A 10797-nucleotide genomic window follows, 5' to 3' on the forward strand; every position below is an offset into this window, starting at 1 on the left:
GTTGGTAAATCATGCATTTGAGATAAAAATTAGTCATGTTAGTCAGACTGAAAGTCAAAATTATGACATACTAGACATAAACATTAAAGATCATGACAACGCATTTTAACTGATATAAAACTGATATAATTATGAGATAAAAAGTTTAAATTAAGACATGAGAAATTATAATTTTGTTATAATTATGAGACAAAAAGTCATAATTATGACATTAAGTCTTTTATTTGAGAAATAAACATACTAATTTATAATTGAGATGGAAAATTCTAAAGTATTAGATTTAAAAGTCGAAATTATGAAATGAGAAGTCAAAATAATGACATCATAATTTTGCCATAAAGTTATATTTGTGACATAAAAAATTATGTCATCCTAGTTGTAGTTATGACAAAAAAAGCCGCTCGCAGAACATTCTGCGCCGGAGTGAAACCTGATCGCTGAACACGGCATATTTTCTGCCTTTTTTTTCTTTCGCCAAAAAAACAATAATAATTTTGATAATAACGATAACGATAAAATCTTATAATTTTCGGCGGCCAACGTTTCGGTGCATCCCTAATGTTTTTATCTTATAATTTCGACTTTATTATGTCATAATTTAGATTTTCCAAAGCATGTGGCAGAAATGGCCTTCCATAGTTTGTAATGTAAGGATCCCGTAAATGCCTCCTTTGTGAAGCGCGTGACTATTCCTGGTGCCTTTTCCCTGCCCTCCAGACTGACTGTAACATGAACAACTGTAATTATATAGTATGCTGTGAAGAAGCCATTCATCAATTGGACGGCGTTACTTAAAGAATATGTGCTTTCAGTGAACAAGTCAGTGTTTCTCGTCAGAACGAGCGACGCTGAGTGAGTGTGAATGAACTGAACAACTGTCTATATGAACAAACTGAGCGGACAGAGTGTGTTGTTCATGAATCAGGAGGAAATAACACAATAGATCCTCTATGAAGCTGTTTTCCTCAGGAGATCTCCTCTGAGTGACTCCAGCATCAGGAGTGGAGGATGTGGGCTATATTGAGGTGTATTGACTGGATGTGTGTAGTATCCCACAGGAAGGTTCGGATGGCCACTTACTGTCTGACTGTAGGTGGTTAAAGCTGATGCATTGTGGGATACAGAACCAATACTACCCACATGGGGTCCATCCATTTGACATGGAAGTAGAAAAGAGAGGACCCTAGAGGTTCATATGTGTGTGTACTTTATTTATGGTTAAATGAGGCTGTAGAGCTGCAGTGATTATCTTGTATCTCATGATGAATCTCGTATTGATCTGTAGGAAGAGTTATAACACTGATACTCACCCAGAGCTGTGGTGTTGAATGATGAGGAAGAAACACTGACTGACTCTTTCCTTTTCTCGCTTTCTTTTTGATTGCATTGCTGGAGGCCACAGAGTCACTGTAAAGAGAAATGGATTTAGTGACAACCATTATTTAGCTGTAATGTATAAACTTCCCGTGAGTGGCGAGATTGATAACAAGTGATGTGTGCGTCTGTTATGTTTTTTAAGTCATTTTAATTGCTTAATTACTTAATATATATTGCTATTATTATATAATAACATTAATAATTACTATTAATATATAATAACATACATGTTATATTATACAAACATTGAAATGTTGAAAGAAATGAGTACTTTTATTAATCAAAGATGCATTAAATTGGTCAACAGCGCCTGAAGGGATTTTTAACGTTAAAAAATATTTATTTAGCAAATCCTGTTCTTTGGAACTTTTTACTCATCAAACAATCCTGGGGAAAAAAACGTAACACAATTTCCACAAATTTTTTTTATTGAACAGCAAATCATCAAGATTTCTGAAGGATCATGTGACACTGAAGACTGGAGTAATGATGCTGAAAACTCAGCTTTGATCACAGGAATAAATTACATTTTAAAATATATTTCAATAGAATACAGATATTTTAAATTGTAATAATATTTCACAATAGTACTGTTTTTACTGTATTTTTGCACAGACCCAAACTTTTGAACTGTAGTGTATAAATAATTTTGTATATAAATATATATATTTTTGAATATTTTATAAAAAAGTTTTATTATCATATAATTAATGTAAAATATATAAAAATTACACACACATATATGTATATATATATATACATTTAATAAAGTAAATATGCTTTATAGTAATATATTTAATATAAAATATATAATATATATTATAAATATCAATTTAATATAAATAAATATGCTTTATAGTAATATAATAATGTAAAATAATATATAATATATACAGTATATAAATCCAATTTTCTATGAATATGCATTTTACGTAAACTCAAAACACAATTTATCTTTATTTACTCTAGATGTTCAGACAGCAGTGTGTGTGTGTGTGTGTGTGTGTGTGTGTGTGTGTGTGTGTGTGTGTGTGTGTGTGTGTGTGTGTGTGTGTGTGTGTGTGTTTGCAGCTGCATGTGTGTTTGTCTCTCTGGACATTAGAGCAGCTGTTAGTGTGTGTGTGTGTGTTGCACCAGGAGGAGGCAGATTAACCAACACACACCTTACTCTGGTACTCACTGACACACACAACTATTCCCTGGTCAAAATAAGCATGGTTTGATTGATCGGATGATAAAACGTTTGGGTCACCTGTATTAAAAGCTGTCCATTTGTGCAAAGTTCACTGGAAGTGGATGTTAGACGTACACCAGAGCTCATGTGCTCTTTATCACACCATAGCTAAGTCTAAACCTTCAGGAAAACAAGGAATAACAGGGATTGTTTAATTCTCAGGCTGCATGTTGAAATAATGGCCAAATAATGCAGTCAGTGGTGAAACTAGTTTCCATGCGGTGAGGGACTGGGATCGCCCCATCAAGAATTCTCCATCCACACACACACACACACACACACACACACACACACACACACACACACACACACACACACACACACACACAGATCTGGCACAGAGCGAGTTGGGCTGTGTATTGAGTGATTTACTACAGCACTGCATTTCTGCTAAAGTGCGGAGGGATTTGAGTAGCGCCGGGGGAAGTGGAAGGAATGATGAAGTCTGAAGACAAACATGAGAAGAGCATCAAAGAAAAGAAGACAAGCACTGTGTTACTGTACTCACTGAACACTGCAGTGTACACTAGATACCCTAGTGAGAAAGAAGCATACGTTAGCATTATTTTAAAATAAAGAATATACTTAACTGCAAACTGAATGTAATGTTTACAAATTTTACAAATTTTTTTTGTTAAAATTTCTATTAAATGCAATTAGTTGAAGTGACCCACTTATGTAGGACTTAAGTACATCTTTATATGTAATTTAACGATTACTTATATTATCTGTTGAAATATGGTTAAAGTGTACATCTGAATGTTATGACAAGCTTAAGGTAAACCAGTATAGGCCTATATTTAATGTCATTTCTATTGAAACTTGCATGTCATGTATATAAATATATTTGTAATTACACAATGGAGTTGCAATTCAGAACATTTACAATATATTTACTTAAAAAAATTGAAGTACTTCAAATACTTTAGTTAGTTCATCAACACAACAAAATAAGTGCTCTTTAAAGCATGATAAAAGATTATTAAAAAATTTCAAATGTATTTTAAGATACAACTTTTAATTTAACATTACAAAGAGTACTTTTTAAAAGTGTACTTAAGTGTGTAAAGAAACTATGGTGAAAGTGTGCTCCTAGGGATAGTTCAGCCAAAAATGAGATTGTCATCCTTTACTCTCCATGAAGTTGTTCCGATACTATGGAAGTCACTGGGGTCCATCACCTGTTTGGTTACCCAAATTCTTCTAAATATCTTCTTTCGTGTTCAGCAGAAGAAAGAAACTCATACAGGTTTGGAACAACTTGAGGGTGAGTAAATGATGAGCATTTTTGGGTGAACTTTAAGTACACTAAAGTAGCCTTTCATTTATGAACTATATTATCTGTAAGAACAAGTGTACATTTAATACAATTAAGTGCATTTTTGGTGTACTTCCTGCTACTTTGCATACTTCGGCTAGCCTACATCAAGATGTTATGTCTGGCAACTCACCATTGGCACGGCTCAATCCGAGGGGCGGGATAAACGGTCGTCTCTCAAAATCCCTCTGCACGCAATAGGACAGCGCTTCAACCAACCAGAGCAACGAAGAAGGCTAGTTGGTATATTAAACTTTTGCCGTATCCAGTCGGCAAAACTCCGAACACATCTCCATTTTTAAAAATGACTTAAGTGCCGTTCTTTGCTCTTTTCTCAAAGAAAAGCTTAACTCCAAGTCCTCCAGAGTCGCGGCCAAAGCCGATTCGAAAGATGTTCGCCAGCAGCAGCCATTCTTTGTTTTCAAGTAGCAGGGAACCGTCGCGACTCTGTCGTCATTATGTTAAGCCCACCCCGCCTACTCTATACACGATGTGATTGGCCTGACCTGAGTTTGTTTTTTCCAGTTCGAAAGTCAACGGAGAGTTGCTAGACCACACTGGCTGCAAAATAAATGTTGCTGCCGCTAGGGTGCGTCTAGATTTCTAGGCTATACTTCGGCATTATGCAACTGTAAACAGTAATGTTGTGGTCACATGACCTCATGATATTGAGTATAAATGGCATCATCACCTTGGAAATATTTTGCAATTGCAAAAAAAAATTCTGAATCAAAGATTAGTTAGCTTCTGGATCATTTGTCACAATTGTAAATAAAGTAGAGTGCATTGCAATGTGGGATACTCGTCTACTACTAGGGCCACTACTGACTAGAGGGAAGGAAAATACTAAAAGAGTAATTCAAGATATTTAAGGACAGATAAGCGGAGGATTCAGAATGAAATAACCTCAATAGTTGAGCTATTCAGCAAACGTCCTTGATGTAATGGAGCGAAAACACACGACAGGACTCGACGGCTCCGGTTCAGTGAGAACCATGTAAGGGCCGGTGAAGTGTGCCGTTCACTTGAGTGTGTGTTTAAGGAACAGCGATTCAGCGTAAACACGTCTGAAAGAAAAAGCAGAAGTATCTGTGTCCTTCGCTATGCATGCGAGTCCTTTTGAATATGAATCTGTCACAGTTTATGACAACATGGGACAAGGCAAATAAATCTGGTAAAGCTCTTGTGTTAGCGAGGCTCAGTGTTGGAGAGTGACTAACTTAAACGTAGTGGCACATGATGCTAGTTCAGCTGCTTTCAAGCTTTTCCAGCATATGCTAGAGAGACAGAAATGCTGCATCGCTGTTTTTTATGTCACATGATGATGTGCATGCAGACGAGTGAACCGAAACAATAATCAAATACACTCATAAACTATTTCCTTTACTATGGGTGTTTGAGTCAGTGATTCACTTATTATTCATGAATCACAGTCCTCTTTTTCAGACATTTTACATCTTTTTGCACTTGATTTTATAAATGATGGAAGCAAAGCTGAATTTTCAGCATCATTACTCCAGTCTTCAGTGTCACATGATCCTTCAGAAATCATTCTAATATGATGATTTGCTGCACTAGAATTTATTTTATTTTATTATTATCAATGATGAAAACATTTGTGCTGCTATATATATGTGTGTGAGTGTGTGTGTGAGTGTGTGTGTGAGTGTGTGTGTGTGTGTGTGTGTGTGTGTGTGTGTGTGTGTGTGTGTGTGTGTGTGTGTGTGTGTGTGTGTGTGTGTGTGTGTGTGTGTGTGTGTGTGTGTGTTCCTGTAGTGGTTGTGTGGTTGACAGACTCTGCTGAGTTTATCTCTGATACCAGCAGGGCCACACAAACACTCGTCAGCCATCAGAGTCTCATCCAGCGCAGATGCAACACAGTCCTGCATTCCTCCACACTCCTCCATCACTCTCTCTGCTGTCTGCTGAAAACACAGACACCCTGACTGACAGGTCAAATATACAATCCCACAATCCCCTGCTACTGCCATGTTTCAAACTCACCTTATCATTTTCATAAGGCTCCAGAAAATTGCCCCAAAAAGCATTTTCAGTGGCACCAAAATTCTTAAAAATGTATGAATGTCACTGCATTAGATATAATTTAATTCATAATATTAATTTATTGCAAATTAAACACAACCGTGAATTAGAGCTGCGGAAAAAAGGGGACTTTTTTCTTTTCTTTTTTTTGTTGCAATTTTTAACAATTTAATTTATTACATATATTAATATATAGAAAATAGTTTCTTAGGTATTTCACTGCACTGACACTATGGGATGAGAATAAAACTTGAACTTAATTGAGCTAAATAATGACACTTTTTAGACTTTAGATAATTTAATGAACTTTGCACAATTATTGATCTGAACTGAATCAACACTGAACTGACTTGAGCTGAATAATGACATTATTATCCTCTATAGAGCTTGTTTCATAACTGATGAACTTTGCAACGCTGACATTGCTAATGAACTAAACTGAACCAACATTGATCCAAACTGAGCTAATGACACTATTGTCTTCTGTAGAGCTGAAATTGTGTTTTAATAACTGAACTTTGCAACTAGACTGTTATTTTCCTGTTTATATGAAGCAGCATCGTAACAATCTGTACTGTATGAAGCGCTATAGAAGTAAAGGTGACCTGACTTGACTACCGAATGATAAAACAATAGTCATGCTGTTTAAAACGAAGATGCTTTAAATAGTTTTTTGGGGTTGCTGTCTCAGCATCAAACAGAAAGAAGAAGTGAAAGCGACCATGTGAGTGCCAGCTTTTTTGGCAGAGCCTCAAAGACCCAGTTTGCTCAGTGCCTGAAGCCTCCGGCTGACACAGGCCGCTCGCAGACTTCATCTTCTGGTGCATTGCACAATGACAGGCCCATGTTTAAAAATGACTGAACATTATTTATTGACAGGAATTCCTCGCTGAGGGTAAATGGGCCGTGCTGTCGTAAGGTATCAGCCAAGCTTCGTATCACCGTGGGAAAGTTTTGCTCTGAAACACCTGCCACTATCACAACCTCACAAACAGGTACACACACATAACACACAAGTCTGTTAGAATACAGATACAAAACCACACTGTATATTACCATAGCATAGCAAGCAGGCATTCCCTATTTGATGCGATTGCAATGAGCCCCTGGGTTATTTCAAGCCGAGTTTGCTATCAGTGTCCTCTGACATGCGGAAGGATATATTACCAGAGACATATTATTCAAAACAAACAAAAAACAGGAACAATGATTTTAAAGAGGACCTATAAGGCTTTTTTTTACATCTTCAACTTTCTTTAGTGTGTAATGTCGCTTTTTGAGCATGAAAAAGGTTTCCTCCAGCAGGAGTTCTTCTCTATATCAGTGTCACTGTTTCTGAACTCCCTGTAGTCTTGAGTTTTCTTCCGGAAACGTCACAATATTACTCATTTAAATAATTCATACGTAGAATAAAGGGGCGGGGCCTGGTTGAGTTAGTTAGTAGTGTGTTGAAACTCATGGTTATGGTAAGAGGCGTGGCATTTCCCAAACACACTCGAAGCGCTTGACCAATCACAACACACTGATTCAGCCGACCAATCAGAGCACAGTGTACTTTTCAGAAGGAGGGGCTTCATAGAGACAGGAACTAAACAGAGCGTTACTGACAGACTGGGAAGAGAGGTGCTGCAAAATATGTGGAAAAAAGGTGTTTTTGAACATTTAAACATGAAAACCTACTCTAGTAGACACCAAAAACAAAATCAAGACCTTGCAAAAAGACATAATGGGTCCTCTTTAAAAAAAAAAATCTTGCAAAACATCAACTGATAAATACAGAGTTTTAAAAGTAAATTTTTGTTTGCACAGGATGTGTTCTTGTGTTCAGAACTGCTCAACGGAGCACAATGAAATGAAACAGAACGCAGAGGTCTCAAAACGGGTTTTTAAAGTTGCATATGATAATGGCGCGTGCATGGTGTGAAATGTTCTAACACGCAATTTAAAAAACGAACACATACGTACATAAAGCAATCATGGTAATCAAGAATGTGTGAATTGCCCGTGTTAAAAAGTGCACTGGGTCATATCAAACTAAATGTTGGCTATACATTATATTGTTCAAAAGTTTGGGGTTAGATCAGTAAAATTATTTAAATATTTTTGAAAGAAGTCTCTGATGCTCACCAAGACTGCATTTATTAGATCAATAATACAGTAGCCTACAAACAGTAATATTGTGAAATATCATTACACTTTAAAATATCTATTTTCTATTTGAATATATTGGAAAATGTAATTAATTTTTTAGATCAAAGCTGAATTTTCAGCATCATTACTCTAGTCTTCAGTGTCACATGATCATTCAGAAATCATTCTAATATGCTGATTTGCTGCTCAAGAAACATTTATTATAATTATCAATGTTGAAAACAATTCTGCTGCTTCATATTTTTGTTATTTTTTTTTTTTTTTTGGATTCAAAAGAATAGCATTTATTTGAAATATGATTTTTATGTAACATTATGTCTTCACTGTCATTTTTGATCAATTTAATGTATATTTGCTTAAAAAAACAAAACAAAAAAACATTACTGACCCCAATTTTTTTTACTGTATGTATTTATTTTTAAATTAACGCCTGGAACCAGCGTTTCCAGCACGGGAGGCGCCGCGCCTCGTGAGGCCAGAGGAGTGAGGATTACTTGCACAGCTCTTTACAAGCTGAAGAACCACAGAAAAGAACTAAAGAAGAACTAGACAGAACTATCCAGACAGACAGAAAGACAATGTGATACTACAAAGAAAAGGAAGGGAAAGTTAAACTGTCAGAGACGTCCATCTGGAACTCAGACAGTAACAGTTTAGTCTTTAGAAACACTTTAATCTTTCTCTAAATCAGAGATTAAAATGAGGAATTGACATTGGAACCCCCCCCCCCCCCCAAAAAAAAACCCCTCATACACTTCACTGACATCAAATGCCCCCTCTAACCTCTCCTATCACTCTAAAAATGCATTCCCATGTCAAGCTGTTTGAACTGAACGAGACAGCAAATGAAAATTGAGAGCGACATTTTAAAAACAGTATATTAAAATAGCATCTTGTTTTGTGTTTCATGGAAGAATGTCATACAGGTTTGGACAATATTGGGGTGTACATTTTTTTTTTTTTTTTTGGAGTGAACTGTTCCTTTAAGTATATTCACACAAATAGATTTTGGGTCGGTGTTGTATTCAACACTTTCTCTCAGAAATAACCTAATTTTTTTATGGGGACTTTTTTTGGTCTCCATGAGGAAAACAGCCTATAAATCATTAAATAATGTTTTTTTTTTAAATGTACAAATGCAGAAACTTTTCTGTGGTGGGTAGGTTTAGGGGAATATACAGTTTGTACAGTATAAAAATCACAATATCCATGGAAAGTCCCAATAAAACATGAAAACTAAATATGTGTGTGTGTGCGTGTTTGTGTACAGTACATGTTTGACAACTTGTGAGGGCCAAATAAATCACTTATATCGAGAAATATTATATCAACCAACTAAGTGAGGACATTTTATGAGTCCTCACTAGTTAAAAAGGCTTATGAATCAAACTAAACATGTTTTTAATTCTAGTGTTTTGCACATATTTCTGTTATGGGCAGGTTTAGGAGGGGTTGTGTTAGGCCATAGAAAATATAATTAACCTACCTGATATAAAATCAATGGAAGTCTATGCAATGTCCTCAGTAATATGAAACAAACGTGTGTGTGTGTGTGTGTGTGTGTGTGTGTGTGTGTGTGTGTGTGTGTGTGTGTGTGTGTGTGGTATTGAGTAGGATGTTTTCTTTTCTTTGTAAGTGTCACCATTATTTGGTTGAGCTCCAGCTGATGATGTCACCGGCTGTGATCTTTGAAGCTGGTCAGCAAATTCATCAGAACCAGCCAATGACAGGACAGGTATGCAAGTGGACCTGGTGATGTCATAGAGCAGATAATGCAAACAGTGGAGGAATCAAGCGCTCTGATTGGTCATGAGACTAACTGTGCCTCCACAAGAGAAAACAACCACCCAAGTGCCCTAATCCTGCTGTTCCCCTAATCTATGTGTGTGTGTGTGTGTGTGTGTGTGTGTGTGTGTGTGTGTGTGTGTGTGTGTGTGTGTGTGTGTGTGTGTGTGTGTGTGTGTGTGTGTGTGTGTGTGTGTGTGTGTGTGTGTGTGTGTGTGTGTGTGTGTGTGTGTGTGTGTGTGTGTGTGTGTCCTAGCACAATGTATACTGCATTGTGACTTTTGCTTGATGCCACTGTGTGATACATAAACACACTTTTGCCATTCCTCACAGTAAAATAAAGATAAGCGGAAACCATGTGTGTAAAGTGTTTTAAAGTCAACATGAAGTCAAAAATGACCTGACAGTATTTATAGTATTTAAAAAAAAAATAGAAATCATTTGAGAAACTTTGCGTCCGCTCACAAAACCTTTTGAGTTTCTTGGCAGAACGCAAACGTTTTTGTGAGCGAACGCAAAAGAAAATAATTTTAATAAAAAAAAAATGCATTGACAAATTTTTTTTCCTTCATCTCATATTTTCTTCCTTCATGTCCCTTTAGGGGCTCCGTAATTTAATTAATCCTTGCAGAATAATAGTATTAATTTCTTTAAAAAAATAAAACTTTGAAAAGGCTTTCCAGCGTCAAGTTTTTCAATGCCTCGCCTCTAGCCACTTGATTGCAGTTTGATATTTCATATATGTAATGTGCACTTATATATGTTTTTGTATATATATATATATATATATATATATATATATATATCTTAGATATATTTCATATATGTAATGTGGATTAAAATCAAGTCCTATTACAAACTATTTTGTGTTGAACATCTTTTTCACCCT

The sequence above is a fragment of the Leuciscus leuciscus genome (assembly GCF_965113295.1).
Source record: "Leuciscus leuciscus genome assembly, chromosome: 22".
Classification (NCBI taxonomy): Eukaryota; Metazoa; Chordata; class Actinopteri; order Cypriniformes; family Leuciscidae; genus Leuciscus; species Leuciscus leuciscus.